We start from the raw sequence: 20,796 nt of genomic DNA on the forward strand, positions 1-20,796 counted from the left end.
ATACATTTAAATAAGAGGGGTTTAGACTAGATATAAGGAAAATATTTTTCACCCTGAGGACAGCCCAGCAGTGGAAGAGGCAGTCTAGGGACTCATGCAACCTCCACATTTGGAGCTCTTCATCTCATAGCGGAGCCTGCTCTGAGCAGGAGGTTGGACTAAAGACCTCCAGAGATTCCTTCCTATCTCAACAATTCTGTGATCCTATTTCTTAAAAAAAATTTTTGTGGAGGTTACAGGTTATTTCATCAAGCACTTACACAGCTTAGGCTGCTCCTAAAGGCAAGCAACTGTAAACAGACATATTTTGATAAAAGTATTAGCCAAAAAATCAAACCGTTACATTCAGGGTTTAATGTGAGGTAACGCTAGATCTTTGGATTAATTTCATTTTTTCTTCCACAACAGGTGTCTTTTCTCTCAGTCTTTCATCACTGCTTAGTTCCCCAAATGCATTTTCCTTCTCTTCTCAGTTTTTTTCTTGTGTACCCAAGCTCCCATTACATGTAGATATAACTCATTTTACAGAAATTCTTTATAGTACACTTTAATTAAAAAATACACACAAGGACAGGAACTGGGTGGATAAGCAAATGCCAGCTGCTCTGAGCAACTGATTACATACTCTTAGCCCATTGCAAACTTTGTAAGAATCCTATAAACTTATGTTTCTTGCATTAGTGTGTAAACAGAAGTCTTGCTTCACCCTTTCCATGAACAAGAGAGTATGCACTGGTGTTCAGTAGATTAATGCTATAGGGCAAAACTACTTGCTTTGTGTTTCTGGGCTCTTTTTCTCTTAGGTTACTGTAGAATACCTCAAAACAGGCCAATATGATACATATTTTCAACTGGGAATCAAGGAAGACACTTTCTCCTGACCTTAGTGTCTTCTTGAGCACGAAATACAGTTAAAAATAGCCTTATTAATTGGAATACTTATATACTCACAATGTAGCTAACTTCATTTATCATGGTATGCTACTTTCATGCATAATACTCTCATGTGTATTGTACAACATCAGAATAAGCTGTGTGTCAAATCTTTGAGTATTCCATGTACAAGCTATTTTGAACATTCAACTGTGTTAAAACTGTGAATAATTAAAGAAAGAAAAAGGCAGTCTGATCCGGGGTGGGGACGGGGGAACTGACTTGATAAATGCTAGGAGAAGCTGTGCACTGTATTAAAAAATAAGTAATGAGTCTCTCTCAGTATAACACTGGAAAAAACTTACAGATGCTTCCCCTGGCCATCCTTTTTTCCATAAGTTTACTATAAAGTTTTTTTCTCGAGCTGTCTAAAATATATTTAAGTACCTCTCCAGCACAGTTCTGGTCATCTGCAGTTGTCCAAAAATAGATCTTGGTCACATCACTTTTTCCATATAAATCAAAACTGTCTCCAAACCTGGAAACTGGTATTTTCAAGGACTTAAGCATCTATAACCCCTGGACTTTTACCGGGAATAACAGTGCAGGGTTTGTGGGAGGGGTTTCTATTGAGAATTTTAACCTGAATTCTACAGCTGTGCTCAAAAATAAAACAGCTTTTGTTTGTTTGGTTTTGTTTTGTTACATAAAAATGAGTCATCGTTTCATTTAATTCCTAGTAAATGGACATGCACTATGAAATGAACTTCTCTTTTGTTCTCAGTTAGGCCCAAAAGTACAGCCAAAATCCATTTGTTTTTAGACTGAGATGTTAGTGTATATTATTCTGCCTGCACAAGTATGTTTAGTTACTTCTCATCCATCTTCCTTATTGGTCACTCCTATGGCTTTAGCTAACTCACTAAATGTCGCTGAAGTAGAATTATCAGTTGACCGAATGTCTTGATCTAGTATAACAGTGTAACTGAAAGGCTATGTAATGCTAACTGTTTAGTCAGATGGCCGAATGATATCCTCTGTTATTTCTTGTCCTTTGATTTGAATGCAGTGAACTCAGTTTTATAAGCAGGAAATTAACTACGAAGACTCTTTACAGGTCACTTGTGGAAAATCTTAGCATAAAGAGGTCACCTGGGCTGCAACTTAGTATTTGATAGCATTGTTTGCGTTATATTGTATGTAACTATGTGAATACCTTCAAAACGCGGGTATAAGAATGGAGGTGTACAGTGGTACTACTTCCGGATCACATCTCCAGTCCTTGTTTGAGCACTGGTGGTATAAAGCACTCAAGAAGGCAAGTAAATAGGTGGGTATTTCCATAAATAGAAGGGACTACCTTAGAAACGGTTAAAGCAATAAAAAATGACTTCATTTTACTCTCAATCAGTGATAAATTTAAGCTCTTACCAGCTGTTGGAAGAGTTTCCTAACTGCTTACTTTTACAGACCTAAATTCAGCCCTTGGCTGTTCTAACCTGTACTTGCCTGACCCACTTTGGCTTCTGCTCAGCCCTCCCCATTGATTAGCTCAGGCAGACCCTCACTTGCTTCATGGACTTGCAGAGATCCTATTCTGAAAACCCACATTATTCCTATGTACAAAGGCACAAGGTATCTAATCTGAGGCTGTTGATGTCAAAATGCTGGTCAAGATGCATGAAACCTAAAACATTTCCTTTGCTAAGCCTGTGACTAGAGGTCTTGTGATGTGTCCAGCTGAAATAGCCTTGCCACTCTGTTTTCAGCTGCAGACTATTGCCCTGTGTCAGGGTCAGCTGAGTACATCCTCTAGGTGCTTCTCAGTGGGTCAGTTTGCAGGCAGGTGGACTCCCACATTCTTTAACTGCATGCCTCAGTAGGTCAGTGCTTAGTAAATCTATCTTACCTGTTTTGTCTACTGTCAGGATTTGTTTTAGTCTAAGGGTCTGGTCTTTAGTTCTGAGATGTTGCATGGGCAAACCAAGAGACGGAGATAGCAAGGGAATGGTCATATTTCTTCTGTAGCAGAGTTCTGCAAAATGGGCACAGCAAAAGTAAATCACCCTTATGGAAAACAATGAGTGAGGACAGGAAGACCCTTCCTGTCAGCAGACCAAAACTTGTTTATTAGGGAGTTTAAAATTAGACAAACTCAGTCAAACTGAGACTTACTTCACATTAGTATTCAAAAGTGAGAAAGAAGATGTTGTGTTGTGCTGCCTTGAGGATGATGAAGCAATAAGGTATTCAGTGAGGTGCATCTTAAAGTATCCAACCAACAAGAAAGTACCTGAGAAAGCCACGGATCAGAGGTTTGATTGTTGTCAGAGAATCTGTCATTCAGGCTGCCTATCTGTGCTAAAAATTGGTTTGAGCACTTCAAATTGCAAATGCCCAATCTGCATAAAGTGGAAGTAATATGCTGACAAAGTCTGGTACAAGTATCAATCAGCATCATCCTGCATGCACTACAATATTGGTAAGATCTTCTAAGGAGGACCTGCCAGAGAAGCATTACAGTAATTAACCCTGATTGTCAGAATGCTGTGCAGGCCTGATTCTCAGGAGCTGAAGCTTTCAAATAAATAAATAAAAGATTACTTGATGTACATCACTGCTTAGGGTCTGCAAGTCTGAAACCAGCGTCCTGAGTCCATAAAGATAATAGCTTGCTCACAGTTGATGTGAATGGATGACAACAGGAACCTTTAGAGGTGATCTGCAAGGGCAGAAAAAAAGGAGGTCGTACCATTTTCACTCCTCTGTAATGACCAAAGAAGGCTTGAAAGCTTCTCCCTGCCCCCTGCCTCACATTTCACATCTTATCTGATCTTTATTCCTAGATGATTCTACGACAAACTAGAGGGAAAGTATAATTATGACTCTACATTATATCATGGAAGTAATTCTGACTGAGGAAAGAAAAGGGCTGTGGTTTTTGTTTGTTTGTGTTTGTGTTTGTTTGTTTGTTAGAACCACTGAACTATTTTATAGTTTTTAATGCGTATTTTTGTAGCAGCTAGTTAATTCCAAACTTCTTTCTTCTAGGCTTTACTGTCATCTCTTTCAAGATTCAATACTTCCAGTCCTAAAATCAAATGCAGAAAAAAATACTAAATCCACTTATTTGGGTATTCCACAGACATCTCCCAGAAAATAAAACTAAACCTGATATTACCAGTATGTTTAGTCAAAAAAAGAGTATAAAGGAAGTGTGAAGCTGCCACTCTGTGTTGTCACACAGCAAAACAAGGAATGATGGTAAGTGACATAATGCCATTCTCTCTGCTGTCTTCAAATCTGTAAGTGCTGCAACATTAAAAGATGTGTGTTTAAGCTCTTAAATGAGATCTCGTGTAAATAGCATCAATATCTGACACATTAGCATGCAAAAGTTGCTGTAGCAGCCTATTTAGCTTGAGTAACTCAACAGAATTTAAACTTGGAGATCAAAAACACGCTGCAGAAAAAAAGAAAGGACACTGCACAAAAATGTATACAAACTAAAGGGCTGGGTTTTTCTGCTAAATTAAATTCTCATCTGGTATCTCACAAATCAAGATTGGTTTGGGGCAGCTCTTTTGTGGCTAACGTTATTGCTCAGCAACCACATTTACTGCCTGAGAAGGAGTAATCAAAGCTGACCCACACAATATAAGCATATATTCCACATGGGGCAAAAAGTCAATGATTTATGATAGCCAAAGTGTTCCTTACATCTCTCCCCAAATAAGCATAGATAGGAAAACAGCCACAAATGACCAAAAGATCTATCAGAAAATAATCTACAGGAAGCTTAGTGCCAAAAGTAATTGACATAGTCGTCAAATCAATTTCTGATGGTACAGACACTTTTGCATTCGGTCTGCTTCCCCGTGCTGTAGATCATTTGACATGTCATTCAAATCACCATTGCCCAATATAAGTTCATAGCAGTTATGAGAGGTTCAGGTACTTTCTGGAGTTCACTTTCCACATGATCACAAAGATGCCAGGTGAGGACCAAGTTATTGTTCCTAGTAACTGATCACTTATATGATACTTACTTTTGAGATATAGTATTTTCCCCAGAATTTTTCCATTTTGTGTACAGGAATATAGAGCCCTGGGACACTGTGGACCTTTGCACAAGATGTTCCTTCACAATTATTACAGCAAGAGAAGAAGGGCACAAACCTGGTTGCCAATGTGCTTTTCAGGCTAAGCCTTTAGGTAATTAGTTAGGGCAGTAACAGGGACTTCTTCTTCTACAGTTCAAAGATTACAGCACAAAATAAAAATGGAGAGCATTTTCCAGAAAAAAAAGAAAAAAGATCTATTTTTTCAGCATAACTAAACCACTTTTCAAATCATGTGAGATTTAAAAGTAAAAATAGAGTATATTGCCATATCTGGCAGGATAAAGGAGAGAGAGATGGGAATTCCACCTGGAGATACACCCACTGAGGAACTGAATCAGAAACTGAGTTTAATTCTTCTTTCAGGCAGTAGATTGCCAGCTGAGTAGAAGCATATTTTGTTTGCTGGTGTGATCAGTAGAAATTACACATTAGTAATTTCCAGCTGCCTACCTGTCTGTAAAGAGCCTATCTGTTCACTATCCAGAAGTTTAAAGTTGTTTAGAAGCATAATGGTCGAAAAGTGTTTGAGATATTGATGGATATTTATGTTTGTTCAGCTGAGGAAATGAGTCCTCTGCTTATTTCTGTAGGACATTTTTGGTGCGCTTGTGCAATATAAGAAACATGTTGAGTGTCATTTGAAAAGACCTTGGTGATCTGGGAATCTGATATGTTTTGTAACTAGTGGAAATTTCTGTCGCTTTTGAGTGATATTGGAGTTTTTGGACCACAGAGTCATTCCTGAGTATCACAAACACTTGCTGCTTGTTCTGGGAATGAACGGTATGGAAGGTATGGGCAGATGCTCCTTCCAGAGGCATGCCAGGATGGGGAGAGTCCTTCTGCATGAAAGAAAACAGGCAGCATTACTGACAATGGAGTACAGCAGAGATAGAGGACAGATTGTACTAACCAAGCTACTATCATTTGTCCTAATACATTTACAAAGGCACCGCAGAGGGTTGAGGTTCTAGGGTCTCACCACAAGCTTGAGCACACTCACTACACACAATAAAACTGTGACCACAAAACTGGGTCTCTACAGCTACCTAATAGTCACCTGTGTCTGGTCCAAGGGATAGACCCAAGTATTTCCAGCCCTACAAGTGTAGGTTCCTGAAACCCAAGCTAAAGGAAAAAATGTTGTTGTTGTGTATTGTAACACTGAGGTTTATAGTCCTCTGAGATATATACGTATACATATATATGGAGTGCTATACGTATATATGGGGTGCTATATCTACATATAGGGTGCTACAGCCTTTGCATTCAAATCCTCACACTTTCCCTCATAATTGTGAACGACATTCTTTCATAAGCTGTTTAGGAAATCAAAAGTCTGTTCTAACATTCAAACTAAAATTAAACCTTGACTGTTAGCCGACCTCCAGATATATCAGTTTGCAATCAGGGAGCACAAGTAAACAATTTCAAATTTTGTAGTCAAAAGAAGAAAAATGAAACTTCTCCAAAAAAAGATAAAGAGTGAATTTACATTTCAAAGCGGATTTTTAAAATAATTATTTCTTAACCTACTGATAATAGAGAACATTTCAAAATTAACAGGAAATACGGTCAAGATTCAGAATATCTGTTTCAGGTAGGGAAACCACATTTGGACTAGGTAAGCCTCAAGTTGTTGGGGGTTAAAAAGAAATATATTGATGTTATATAGAGACATGATGTGGAAAGGGCTTTGCTACAGAGTGAATGGTGATGGATTCTTGGAAAGAAATAGACTTTCATAAAAAAAAGAGTATCATTTGCGAATGTCTAAAAGAAGAAAGCGAGAAGTATTTGAAAGATGTTTTTTGGTTTTGTTTTTGTTTATTTGTTTGTTTCCAAAATTCAGATCCATTATCAAGACGAAGAAATACACAATATATATGATGCTTGCAGGCCAAGGAGTAATGCAGTAAATAATATATAATTCTGGTCTTTTTGTGATTTTACTTCTATTTTAATCCAGCAGGTTCAATGTTGAGTACTGATTTTGGATATACAAGATGAAATACTGTAATTACTTTGTGTCCAGAAATGCTGAGTAGATACCCTTCTCCCCACTCTCATTGCTCCAGCCATTTTTCGGATTTCTTTTTTAAACAAGTTCATATTTCCTTCTCATGCCTCTCTCACTGCCTGTAAAGGCCTCCCTTTACACCCACCTGTACCTGAGGAGACACTTAGGTTCACAGACTCCTGGTGCAATAGCTTAAAACAGGTCCCTCAGAGCTACCACAATATCTTATCATGTCCATACAGTTGCCCTGATGCAGGAAATAAAATTTTAAAAAATTCTCATGAAGAATTAGGCTGTATGGTTTCTTTACCAGATTTAGAGAATGAACTCCCTCCTCTGTAACTCATAATAAAGAGTAACAAAACCTTTTGCTGTTGTTTTAAACAATAGTGCAAATTGCAGGTAAAACGCTGCAGAATTGATTTTGCACTAATCAAAAAAGAGATGTAATTATATTGCATTTCCTTGAGGATTATTTTTTGTTTGTTTAGCCCCTTTTATTCAGAAACCAGCATAATTCAGTGGTCTTCCATGGACTGCAGCAAGATTCAGTATTCCACTGCAATTCCTGCATTTTTTTCAGAGACGCCTGTGCTCCTGAGTAATAAGCAACTCTAAGCTGTGATTGGACCACTGTGCTCCTCTATCTGTTCCTTGTTATTTCAGGAAAAATCCAACTGGACCAAATTTTTCAGTGGAAGTATGGACTCTAAGGTGAATGTAGCTTCTCTGTTTCCCTTAGATGTTTTTTTACAGCCTGTTGCTTTGTATAGTCTTGTGTCACTCTGCAAAGGTACTAGGCAAATTTCCTCTTGTTCAGCTCTCACCATTGATCAAATAAACCTCTGCTATATTTTGGACCACATGTATTCAGGAATACACCTGTGTTTTGCATTCCTGTAGAAGATAATTTTGATCTTATTCATTCTTTTAGCTGCATGCTCTTCTTGGAATGATGGGGTGCAGCCCTTCCTCCTGCTGCCCTTGATATGAGGTAATAAAAGAACAATGAAGAGAAATTCAGTTCCTATTACTGCACTTAATTTCTTTGTACTGTCAAATTCTGTCCCTGTCATACTGTCAGTAGATAGTGGTTAGCAAGGCATCTTGAAGTTCAAAGCGGAAGTCTGTGCCTTTGAAATGGTGTTAGAATAGAAAGCCAAAAACTTCTTTATCTAAATAATGGTGAGGATTGCTGACCTGCTGGAAATTAAGAAGTATTTTTTCTAAAACTATCTGGAAAGATATCCATTTACCTCAGCATGTTCTTGCTCTGGCCTGAGGAATAAGATATAAAATAATATATATAATAAGTTTTGATACTATCACATTTTAAATAAAAAACTCAAATGTGAGCTGATTCATGATTTCAAAGTATGCAAACTATTAGAACCCAGGTGTCCCTTTTAGCGATACTTTGCAGCCTCTGCAATATCACAGACAGAGTCCACTGAGTGGAGTTCAAAAATAATAGATAATTTTTAAAGTCTTAAAAAATCATTTAATTAGTTTTCATTTCTCCTACTTGCACCTGATAAATGAACATATTAAACTGTGAAGACTCAGGAGCCTACAAAAGCCTTTGATGTGTATTAGAATAATCTAATAATTAACCTCAGGATTCACCAGCATGGCACATTGAGGTGAAGTGAAACAGTGCTTATGATGAAGGGAATTCCAGATCTGCCAGCCCCAAGGTACTAACCTGGCTTCATTCTCCTCTGCTTTGCTGTGGAGAGCTCTGGGCTCCCCTTGATCTACTTTTTGTTGCATTTTATTGTTGGCGAGAAGTTCTTTTTTTTTTTTTTTTCTGTGCAGATTTTTTTTAAACAGCAGGTTGCATCACATTTAAAAAGGCAAAACTGAGAGATAATAATTGGTCTACATAATAGGTATGTGAAAAGAAGGTATATTTTCTCTCTGGATTATTTTTGTCAGTGCCTGGTATTAGAGAGTAAGCATTGTTCAGCCCAGAGTAGCTATTAAATACTTTGTGTTGATGTGGCTACCTGATCTAAGTGTGAGCCCCCTTTTTAAAGTGAGAAAGCGTGTGCTCACAACTTACCCATCTTCTTTGGCTAATACAGTGTGAATATTAGTCTTATCTTGTTCTAGGGAAGGACAGTACTTCAGCTCCTACAAGTGCCACTGAGGAATTGGCTGGTTTGTGTTAATAAATTGCTCCTCTTGCCTTTAACTGCAAGCACAATGGTTCATAATAAAACAACTCCATATTTGTACCGAGGCCAGAAGTGGTCACTGATTTTATGTACTCAGATTAAGTAAGTACTTTCAACCTGATTTTGTAATGTACTGAAAAGCTTCGATGCCAATTGGACTGAATGGTAACTGAGAGCGCCAGCAGCTCCCTGAAAATGAGCACTCCAAACCTGGAACTGATTAAGGAGTGGACATTTAAAAGCCTGGGGAGTAGTTTCTGTTGTGTGTGACTCTCTGAGTGCTTTTATAATATGTTGTGGGAACCAAGGTAGTCTCAGATTCACAACAATTGAAGAGCCAGGGTCACTTTCATTCACAATACGATTCAGAGGGTAGAGGGGTTGACAGAAATATCTGCAGATTTGTGTAACAGCAATACTAAAAACTGTGGAGAGTTACTGGCTGTGTGCTGTGAACAAGCCAGGGCTTGATGCGGCTGTGCTACACGGAAGGATTTCCCTGAGACACCAGAGACAAAAGGAAAGTAAACAGAAGCTGGTCTGCCCTCGACCCAGGCTGCAGGAGGGGCGTTGCCGCTGCGCATGAACAGTCTGTGAACAGTGCCCTGCAGCCAATCACCATAGTGGGGGGGGATGAGTGACTGTGAGTGTAACCAATTGTAGCCTGCACTTGCCGCATGGCCTTTTGGTATAGAGTATATAAGGCTTGGAAAAACGTGGTCTCGGGGACATTGATATTCAGTGTTGTTTAAGAGTTCATTAAAGAGTACGGATGGTAAATTCACATTGAATTAGACTCCTTACTCTCGCCCGGCCCGCCCGTTCGATCAAAGAGCTTATGCCGGCGTCTGGATTCGTCGAATTTGCTGCCGCCACACTTGGTAGCAGAGGATGGTTCGTTAGCAGAGCATAACGCTTCGGATCTACATATGGTAGCAGAAGGATGGATCGTTAGCAAAGCATATCGCTCCGGATCGAAATTACTGCGGTGAGCAGCGTTCATAAAAACGGAGCCAAGCCGGGGTGTGGGATAGTGTGCTTAGTCCGGTATCAAAAGACGGGCACCAGTCGAGCTGGCCACTCGCATCCTACGTTAAGACCGCGCTGATAAGATAATGGATATTGAAACAGCCGCGGCACTGCTGACGACTATTCTCTCTAAGAGAGGTATTGAATCGTCACAGGAAAAGCTAATCACATTGATTTTTTTAGCTCAGAAGTGGGGACACTTTGGGGAAGTTCCACTTTTGTTTTCCCCAACGGAATGGCGATCAGTGGGGGACACTATGTGGGACAAAACTATCAGAGGGGAAGAAGAGAAAGAAATTAAAGCTGTGAGAGAATTGTGGAAAACCGTATTAGAATCATTAGAAGTTTTGAAATCGGAACAACGTGCCGCCCTAAGAGCCGCGGAGGCGCTTGTCCCAGAACAAACCTGGACTGATAAAACTTGTCCAAAAGAAAAGAGGGGCCTGTGGGCTACTCTGTGGGGTCTGCCTGCCGTTCGGGGTGGTCGCGGGGTCCCGGCTCAGCCAATACTTTCACAATCCGATCTGCAACGCGGATTAGAAACCGCGCGGCTCGTAAACAAAGAACCGGAAGTTTCCCCCTCCGAGTCTCTGGGGCAATGTGCCAAGAAGGCGGAAGTGCAACTAGTCGACTGTCCGGATGTGGGAGGCCCTGAGTGCCGCCCTCCTCCTACCGCTCCGCCTCTGCCCTGCCCCGAGCCGGACGCCCCCCCTGCCTCCGAGAAAAGCGCCGGACCGGCCGCGGCGCAGCCGCCGGGGCCGGGGCCGCCTCAAACTTTGCCTCCGCAAGCACCCGCGGAAGTTTTTTGTGAGCCTCCTCCTACATCATTGGGCTCACCCCAAGCAGTAGAGCAGTTACTGTAAGTCATTACCAACAAGCTTGAACAACTTAAGAGTGTTAAATGTAGAGAAAAATAAGGAACAAATTGAGTTTCAAAAACCAGCTTGCCTTTCACAAACAATGCCATCAAAGGTGCCTATAGACTCTACTGACCAGCCGCAGCCCCGACGTAGCAGATGGTCAGGGGTCATCAAAGATGCCATTCTAGAAGGTGATTGGTCTCCAGCAAAATTAGCCCTACCGGTAATTCAAAATATGAACACTCAGACAGCGGTATGGGAACCACACGATTGGAAAATTTTGCAGCAAGCAAAACAAACAATCACCAACTATGGTATACGTTCAGCAGCTACCAGACACAAAGAGCATCTCCGAACCTGTATCCCAATCAGCGACCAACTGTGAACCAGGCTTCTTTCACCTCAACAAGCCAAGTACCGCAGGAAGCCTCGGAGTTGATGTGGAGACAGCAGTAGATATAACATTGACCAATACTGCAATTCATAGAATACCAACGAATGCTAAAGGACCTTTATTTAGACAAGATAGTCTCATTGGAGGCCTATTGATTGGCCGTTCTTCTGCTAGTATCAAAGGTCTTATAGTAATACCAGGTATAATTGATGCAGATTTCACAGGAACTGTTCAAATCCTGGCCTACACTCTGCATCCGCCAATTTTTATTCCTTCTGGGAGTAGAATAGCTCAGGTAGTAGCACTGGAAAACTGCCTACCAATGCTTCCAGGAGTTCCTCCAGCATCCTCAACACAAAGGCATGATAAAGGATTTGGATCGACAGGTCCTGCAGTTTGCTTCACCTCATCAATGACTCAGCGTCCCATGTTACGTGTGCAACTATTTCAGTCTGATTCTACTGTTGTTGTAGAGGTAAATGCAATGCTTGATACTGGAGCTGATGTCTCCATCATTAGTCAATTCAAATGGCCACGAAATTGGAAACTTCAAAAATCAATCTCTTCCACTGTTGCTGGAGTAGGGGGTCAAACTACTCCAAATATAAGTGTTGATCCCATTTCGATTAGTTTCCCTGAAGGTCAATGTGTTACCCTTAGGGTGTATGTAATGGAATTGCCAAGCAGCCTTGAGGCGCTTATTGGCCGTGACGTCTTGGGGCAACTTGGTGCTGTGTTAACTACTTCACCTTTTCCTTAGTGGTCACTGGAAAGCAGTTGCCCAACCCTCCATTGACCTGGCTAACAGATAGCCCAGTTTGGGTTGACCAGTGGCCATTAACAGAAGAGCGACTGCAAAAGGCACGTGAATTAGTAGAAGAGCAATTAGTTGCAGGCCATATCAAGCCTTCTACTAGTCCATGGAATACCCCAATTTTTGTAATACCAAAAAAGAGTGGAAAATGGCGATTATTACATGACTTGCGAAAGGTAAATGATCAAATGCAAGCCATGGGTGCTTTACAGCCTGGATTACCATCACCTGTAATGTTACCAGAAAATTGGCATATTCTAATTATAGATTTAAAGGATTGTTTCTTTACCATTCCTTTACATGTGCAAGATACACAGCGTTTTGCATTTACACTGCCTTCAGTAAACAAAGCGGAACCAGCTAAAAGGTATGAGTGGGTAGTGCTACCGCAAGGTATGAAAAATTCTCCTACACTGTGCCAAATGTATGTTGCATGGGCACTTCAACCTATTCGTGCATCATGGAAACAAACAATTATTTATCATTATATGGATGATATTCTGTTCTGTCAACAAGCTGAGTTCACAGAAAGTTCCATAGTCCAAATTACAATCAAACTCAAAGAAAAGGGGTTGGTTATAGCTCCAGAGAAAGTTCAAAAGTCTGCACCTTGGAAATACCTTGATTGGTCCATTTGTGATGCACAGATTCGTCCACAAAAAATTGAATTACATACTGATTTACAGACATTAAATGATGTCCAAAAATTGTTAGGGGACATACAATGGATTAGAAATTGCGTAGGTATTACTAACAATGATATAGCACCTCTTACTTCACTTCTAAAAGGAGGTGATCCAGCTAAGAAAATAAGCTTAGAGTCCATGCATCTCAAATGTCTTTCTGATATTATACAAAAAGTACAGACAAATTGGTCTAGCCGAAGACTTTCTGATCGACCAATTTCCCTCCTTATTAGCAATCTAGAACATCCGTGTGCAATCATCTGCCAGTGGCAAAACAAAAACGGGGAATTCCCCATAGATGTTGCTACAGATTCTTCCTTTTGTGCCACTGTCAGATTGAAAACAGAAAATGATTTGCGATTATTAGAGTGGATTTTTCTCAGTGTCCAACCAAAATTCAGTATTCAAACGAGACCAGAAGCAATTGGAGAATTGATTCGAAAAGGAAGATCTCGAATATTAGAAATTAGCGGTCAGGAACCAGATGACATCAGTATTCCGATAAATGGAGCCGATTTAGAATGGTGGCTGAGACATTCAATGCCTATACAGAATGCATTATTAGGATTTATAGGCAAGGTACATTCACGACAACCAAAAGGTAAACTATGGCAATTCCTTAGAACAAATCAGTGGTTAGAGAGAAGCAAAGTAAAAGCAAAACCTGTTGAAGGCCTTACAGTATATACAGATGCAGGAAAACAAAGACACCAGGCAGCATGTGTCTGGCAAGAGAATAGTCAATGGAAACAGCATTTAATTGAAGGTTCAAAAGAGGATTCATTGCAGACTTTAGAGCTCATGGCAGTAATATGGGCCTTAAATAATTGGCTGAAATCTGCTTTAAATGTTGTCACAGATTCTTTGTATGTAGCAGGTGTAATACCCAGAATGGAAAATGCCCTCTTAAGACAATCGAATAATCCTCGATTAGGAAAATTGTTTGTACAATTGAGAGCTATTTTAAATCAAAGAAAAGAACCCTGTTGTGTGATTCACATCCGCAGTCATCAATGGAATCTTGGTCTAGGTGAAGGAAATCAAATTGCAGATAGTTTAGTAAGTTCAGTACAGCACATGCCTCCAACAGATAAATTCCAACAAGCGAGACAAAGTCATGAGAGCTTTCATCAGAATGCCAGAGGTCTCCAAGGACAATTTGATTTAACTTTAAATGAAGCAAGAAGTATTGTACAGGCATGTCCTCAGTGTGGAAGCCAGATGTTAGGTATAGGAATCGGTGTCAATCCTCGAGGTTTAAAAGCCTTAGAAGTATGGCAAATGGATGTGACACATGTGCCAGAATTTGGAAGACTTAAATATGTGCATGTCACAATTGATACTTTTTCAAAAATGATATGGGCTACTGCTTTACCAGGAGAAAAAGCACTATATGTATGTAAACATCTTACAGCTTGTTTTGCTGTAATGGGTGTCCCAGAAAAGATTAAGACAGACAATGGCCCTGCCTATGTTAGCCAGAAAGTTAGAACTTTTCTAATGAAATGGGGAGTGAAACACATTACAGGTATACCTCATTCCCTAACAGGCCAAGGAATCATCGAGAGAGCACATCAAATGATTAAAGGGTATTTGAGCAAACAGAAGCAGGAAGAGTTAGATTGTCAACAGCATTTAGCAAAGGTGTTGTTTACCTTGAATTATTTATGTCTAACTGGAGATCATGAGGAGCCTCCTGTGATCATTCATCATTATCAGATCAGACTAGGAAGGAAAAACACTTTACCGGAATTCATGGTGAGATATCGTGATCCCACCACTGGATTGTGGAAGGGACCAGTACCTGTTATTTTTAATGGTAGAGGGTATATGTGTCTCTCCACAGATCAAGGTCCATTGTGGGTTCCAAGCCGAGCAGTAAAGCCGGAGTTGAAACAAACTCAACCAAGTCAACTCCCTGCAGCAGAACCCTCGGAGGTCACAGAGTGAGGTGTAACCTTTGCATTGATTTAGCTGTGACATGTATGCGTACTATAGTTATATAAGTAGATCTTTAAACACCACTACCTCTTGAGTAAGTTTATCAACACCCAGCACATCGTTTGTTATAAGTTGAGTATCTTTAAACCAAAGTTCTTGGAATTTGTTTAATCAATCCATTGCGATATTTAAACGGCAATGGAATACCTCAGGTTTATTGCAAAGTGCACTGTTTACGTTGATTGTTGTTGTTATTTATATGTTATGTATAAGTTGTTTTTATCACATATCAAAAAAGGATTAGAACACACAGCTAATCAATCCTGGCTTGTCCAAAAAGAAAAAAAAAAGGAGGAATTGTGGAGAGTTACTGGCTGTGTGCTGTGAACAAGCCAGGGCTTGATGCGGCTGTGCTACACGGAAGGATTTCCCTGAGACACCAGAGACAAAAGGAAAGTAAACAGAAGCTGGTCTGCCCTCGACCCAGGCTGCAGGAGGGGCGTTGCCGCTGCGCATGAACAGTCTGTGAACAGTGCCCTGCAGCCAATCACCATAGTGGGGGGGGATGAGTGACTGTGAGTGTAACCAATTGTAGCCTGCACTTGCCGCATGGCCTTTTGGTATAGAGTATATAAGGCTTGGAAAAACGTGGTCTCGGGGACATTGATATTCAGTGTTGTTTAAGAGTTCATTAAAGAGTACGGATGGTAAATTCACATTGAATTAGACTCCTTACTCTCGCCCGGCCCGCCCGTTCGATCAAAGAGCTTATGCCGGCGTCTGGATTCGTCGAATTTGCTGCCGCCACAAAAAACAAAATCACATAAAGTAGTGCTTTAATCTACTGCTTAAAGACTACCTCTCTGTAAGCATACCCTCTCTTACATTTGCATAGGCATTTCCAGAGCCCTCTCCAGAGTAAATCAAAAAGCACACTAGAACATGAAGCAATGATACCACTTACAGTGTGTTTCCACTTTCACAGATTGGAACTAAGCCTTTAGAAAGATGTCTAGGAGAAAGCAGGACTGAGAAGGGTTGCTCTTGCTGAACCAAGGAACAACTGACCAAGGAGGGAAAACCTTTTGAGGTGTCCTAATACTGCCCCTTAACCCTGAACACCAAGTATTAATTTCTCAACGTTGACAGAGGTTGAGTTCTAATGTTGTATTAGGAAAGGAGCAATATATGCAGCAGTATATCATGCTCTGATCCTTTATTCTTAGTCAAGGATTCACCAACAGTGACCAACATTTTAATTTGAAAAAAAAAAATATATATAATTAACTGAGGGTAGAAGCCTCACAGAAGTTCTGGAAAGTGCTTCTCAAGAAAGAGGAAAGCTGCTCACTCTCTATCTGGGATAGGCTACGTTAAATATATCTGCATTGTACACTCACTGCCTCTCAGTGCACTTCCAGATCCAGATTTTCAAGATCACTGACAGACGAAATTAATCCATAGTTTTTTCCAACACTTACAGTTTTCAGAGCATTTATGTCTTCTGAAAGCAAAGCAGTTTATCCAGGCTAAAGGTAGTATGTTCCATCTGTTAAGTTGAAGCAGCAGATTTATTTAAAATAACACTTGTGTTAGGACAATGTGAGATACAACTGCCTGGGTGAAAGTTCCTCCCATCTGTAGGGATACCAAGCTGAGTCATACTGAAACTGAAGTTATAATTTATTTATTCTTGTCAAACGAGTTTCCTTCCCTTCTGGTAACTGTAGTTTATAATGGTTTGTGGTCAACCTGGGAGTGCACTTCAAGCAGGGATACTTGCTTAAGAAGATGTGCAACATTTGGAAGACTATATAGGATTCCAAAGCAAAGTGAGCATTTTCAGTTTGAAAGAAGAAAAATGGAGATTTGCAACAGACAAGTGAAGCTCTGGAACTTGAAACTAAGGATCTAAAATGGGCAAGGCAGCAACAGGGCAGAAAATGTATTTAAAGTTTACAATGTGCCATAAAAGCATATGATGCTGCTGCAAAAGAACAAGTCTCATTCTGGGATGTTTTTAAGAGTGCGGTTGGGTATAAGACAGAGGAATTAAATTATTCTGCTCTACTTGCCACTGGAGAAGCCTCAGTGGAAGTACTGTATCCAATTTGGGGCATTGAACTTACAGGCAGATTTATACCAACTGGAGATAATCCAGAAGGAACCATAAGGAACGATCAGTTTCTAGCAAATGTGGCCAAGGAGGAAAGGCTGAATGAAACAACCATATTTCATTTAGTAAAAAAGAAAAGAAGAAAGAAGGGTCATAGTGACGTTCCAATTTGTAAAAGTTCATTGTGAAAAGAAGGTGGTCAGTTATTCCCTGAGTCCAAGAGAGGAAGAGCCAGAAAAAAAAAAAGCTTGCATGGAACAAATTACATTTAAATTTTATAAAATTGAGAAAATCTAGTCACAAAATTTATGAAAACATTAAAGCAAGGTAACAAGGTGCAAGTCAAATTAAAACTAGTGAAGATTTTTATGTTTATGTTCTGCAAAGAGGTATGAAGAAGATGACCTCTCAAGGCCCCTTCCAACTCTGGGGAATTTCAAAAGGGTGAATTTCACACTCCTCCTTCTCTGTGCAAATGTGTAGAGTGAGATAATAAGTAAAGACAGTTATTTAACCTTAAAAGTAATAGTCTTTTGACATGTGTGCTCCAAACCTGCTGTCCATATCATGGCATCACAGAAGCAGACAAGAAATCTTGACCCAGGGCAGCAAACACTGCAAAGCTAGGAGCTGGAAGAGATTTATAATCCATATGCTTACAATTTGAGAGTTCTGATTCCTCTTGGTTGCCTAATGTCCATCTGAAACGTTTTTTAGAAACATATCCTGATGCTATGATGTTTCCTTTACTCGTCTCGTTGGGAAAAAAAAATAAAATAGTGTCCATTCTCTGTGAGAGGTACAGGGAAGACTGCCTGCCTAAACTGCACTATCAGACTGTGGGCTGAACCTGATCAATTTTTTTATTTTTCTGAAAAGTTCTAATGGTTTTATTTGATTTGAAAATCTTGCCCTGAGATGAAATCACATCACACCAAGATGTATCTACTCAGGTGAAACCAGCCATTTAAAATTTGCAGGAGAACTTTCTATAGCAGGGATCTTCCACAAGAACATCTTGGCCAGAGGACCAAGTGAATATGAAAAGACAAATTTGAAAGTGTTTCCCCTCTAGTTATTCAGCAAACGAACATGGAATCTGTGAATCAGCACATTAAAGCTCTTTTCAAATCAACACATACTAATGATTAGGAAGGCCTGGAAAGTGTTATGTAAGCTTATTCTTGAAATTGCTGTCGGACGCTGCCTTAATCTGGATATGACTGTTTTGAATGGGCATGTGTAAGTTACTATCGTCATCAAGTTGGCCCAAGCCTGTTTATCCTTTTTCTGTATGTGATGACACGTACTGCAGCCTAGGTGAAAATGTCCCGCCTGCCTCCTAGAAAAGCTTAATAATTTATTTGTAGCTTATTTCATTCCAGACTAGTGCACACTGCTTATTTTCTGTGCTGCACAGCCTGCTCTTAAAGCAGCAGTACTGAGTGCTGCAAACAGCTTTGCCTGACATCCCCCAGTTTTTCACTATATTGATATGTAGCCAGTGTGTGCTGTTAACATTTTCAAAACAAAACAGAATGAAGAATCGATACTGAGGGTGTTTGGGATAAATGTCATGACCTTGATTACAACTGGTACAATTCAGCAACTAAACTGCAAAAACAATTTCACCCCAGTCCTACCAAGGTAAAGATGCAGAAGAAACAAGTTCTCCACTATATAAGTTTCATATATGGTGTCAGGACTGCAAAACCAGTGGCAGCTTATTAGCTCCTTTCTATTTCATTGTGAAGAGCAGCTCTTTTCTGTGTGATAACGCCTTTTGCAAAGGAAAACAATGTTTCTCCTTTTTCTCTCTTTTGAGGAGTTTGCAGCTCTGTTTTACCAAACCGGTACGTTGCTGCACTCCACTGAGAAATGGCTCCCATCTCGCATGGGCTGAATGAGATGAAGTCACGTAGTCTCACTCCTCAGGCTTTCATTGTTTGCTTCCTTGCTTTTCTACTTGAGCAGTCAGTCCTATATTCAGCTTCAGGCTGTAATCATCAGCTCTGCATCCAGCCCTTTAAGATCTTAGGGTGCAGCTGGTCTGTGATTCAGCAGTTCTGCCTGCAGTAGGTTTGTGGGATCATGCCCCTTAACTCTGTAGCTGCAGCCATCCTGCTGTGCTGCATTCAGTAGCAGCCAGCTGCTCTGCTGCAAGGATATCCCATCACAGATTGGTTGCATGGACACCTCCTGGAGTCCTATTTCTCTGTCCTTAACCCCACTACTGCTTGTAAAGTGTATTTTAATATGATTTTGAAAAGTACTTCTCTTGGTCTCTGAACACTGCTGAAGACACAGAATTCAGAAGCAGGTGAGCATTTCTAAGCTTAGACAAGATTGTTTGGGACTGTAAAACAAGCTACAGGGCTTCATGTACAGTCTCATACCCAATCTTTCCCCTTGCATCAAATAAAATTACTGAATGAACTAAAATCCAGCCTGACAGCTTCAATGACTAGAGGGGCTGTCCAGGGCTGGATAACTTTACAACTATGCAGGCAGAGGGAGGGTTTGGCTTTTTCACATTAGGTTCACTATGTCTGACATCTCTGAGTTTCCCACTCTCTGCTTCAGCTTCTTTGCACTAAGCTGCACTTCCTCAGATGGCTCGGGCATTTTCTCTTCACTGCCTTCAGTCATGGCAGTGTCCATGTTCTCTCTTTCTACATCATGTTGTGGGTTTTAAGGTTTTGGTCTTCTGTACTAAATTACATGAAATTCTGCAGGCTGCTTGGAAGGGTTTAGCAGTCTGGGACAGCTAGAGACATGAATGTTTTTTATGGACCTTAGATTTTGCCTAAAATTTATGAAAGTGGACTAGGTGGCCATTTCTAGATTCCACAGAATCACTCCTTCCCACCCCCTTTTCCCTCCTTGGTGTTTTGGTAACAACATAGTTATGAAAAACATACATTTTTATGCTAATGTCTGGACTGAACATTGATGTATTCTCTAATGCAAGGTTAGAGAGCAAGAAAAATGTATGTGCCATTACATGGTAATAAGTACTAACATTCAGAGAGGTCAGGTTGCCTTTTTTCCTCATGAACCTGACTGTTCTTTCAGATCCAGGCCCAGGCTATGTTCTTGCTGATAAACTAAACAGGGCCAGGGCATTTTCCCTTTCCCTGAGTAGCCAGGCAAAAACATACCTATGTAACTATATTCTTACCCTCCAAAATAGCCTCAGACTGTCAACCGGAAATGATTTTTGGCCCATGCTAACTCCCAGCTGTGCCTAGGCATCGTGTGTGAGAGGATCAGTTGGCCTGGACCAAAAACCACAGCAGGAGTTGTACCAGCAACCAGACCGTATGGGCACCCATGTGCCAGGCTCAGGGTCATGCTCTGCATCTGTCTCTTTTATCAGTACAGATATAGCCTGATAGAGCCAGGGACTGATGATCTCAAGATATGCACATATCAGGAGGCCAGCAAGAGAGAGAAACACATGGATCCTGAGCAAAGATTACATGTCTATGTGAAAATGCAGACACACATCTGCTACAGAGCTCATATGAGGAAAGGTAGCAGTGGCTTATAGTGGCATGCGCATGAGCTTTGCTAATAGCTAGAGGAGACACAGAGGATCCTCAGCAACAATATGTTCTGATTTGCATTTTGCAGAGACAGTGCTGTTGCACTCTTAGTGCTTTTTGTACCTATACCAGTCTCGACGACCTAGTAGAATTATACTAGCTCATGCTCTAATTGAGCCCTCATTTTGCTGCACAGACAGCACAAATGTTG

General features: G+C 40.4%; 1 long non-coding RNA gene across 1 annotated transcript in view; it reads left to right on the forward strand.

Moving 5' to 3' along the window:
* Window positions 1–2,144: 2,144 nt before the first annotated feature.
* LOC139827362 (uncharacterized) overlaps window positions 2,145–20,796 on the forward strand; it is a 42,015-nt gene continuing 23,363 nt past the window's right edge. The window contains exons 1-2 of the long non-coding RNA XR_011737890.1: window positions 2,145–2,203; window positions 3,925–4,137. This is a non-coding gene — a long non-coding RNA (uncharacterized lncRNA). The remainder of the gene's footprint in view (window positions 2,204–3,924; window positions 4,138–20,796) is intronic.

This window comes from Patagioenas fasciata, chromosome 2, assembly GCF_037038585.1.
Source record: "Patagioenas fasciata isolate bPatFas1 chromosome 2, bPatFas1.hap1, whole genome shotgun sequence".
In the NCBI taxonomy this organism is placed as follows: domain Eukaryota; kingdom Metazoa; phylum Chordata; class Aves; order Columbiformes; family Columbidae; genus Patagioenas; species Patagioenas fasciata.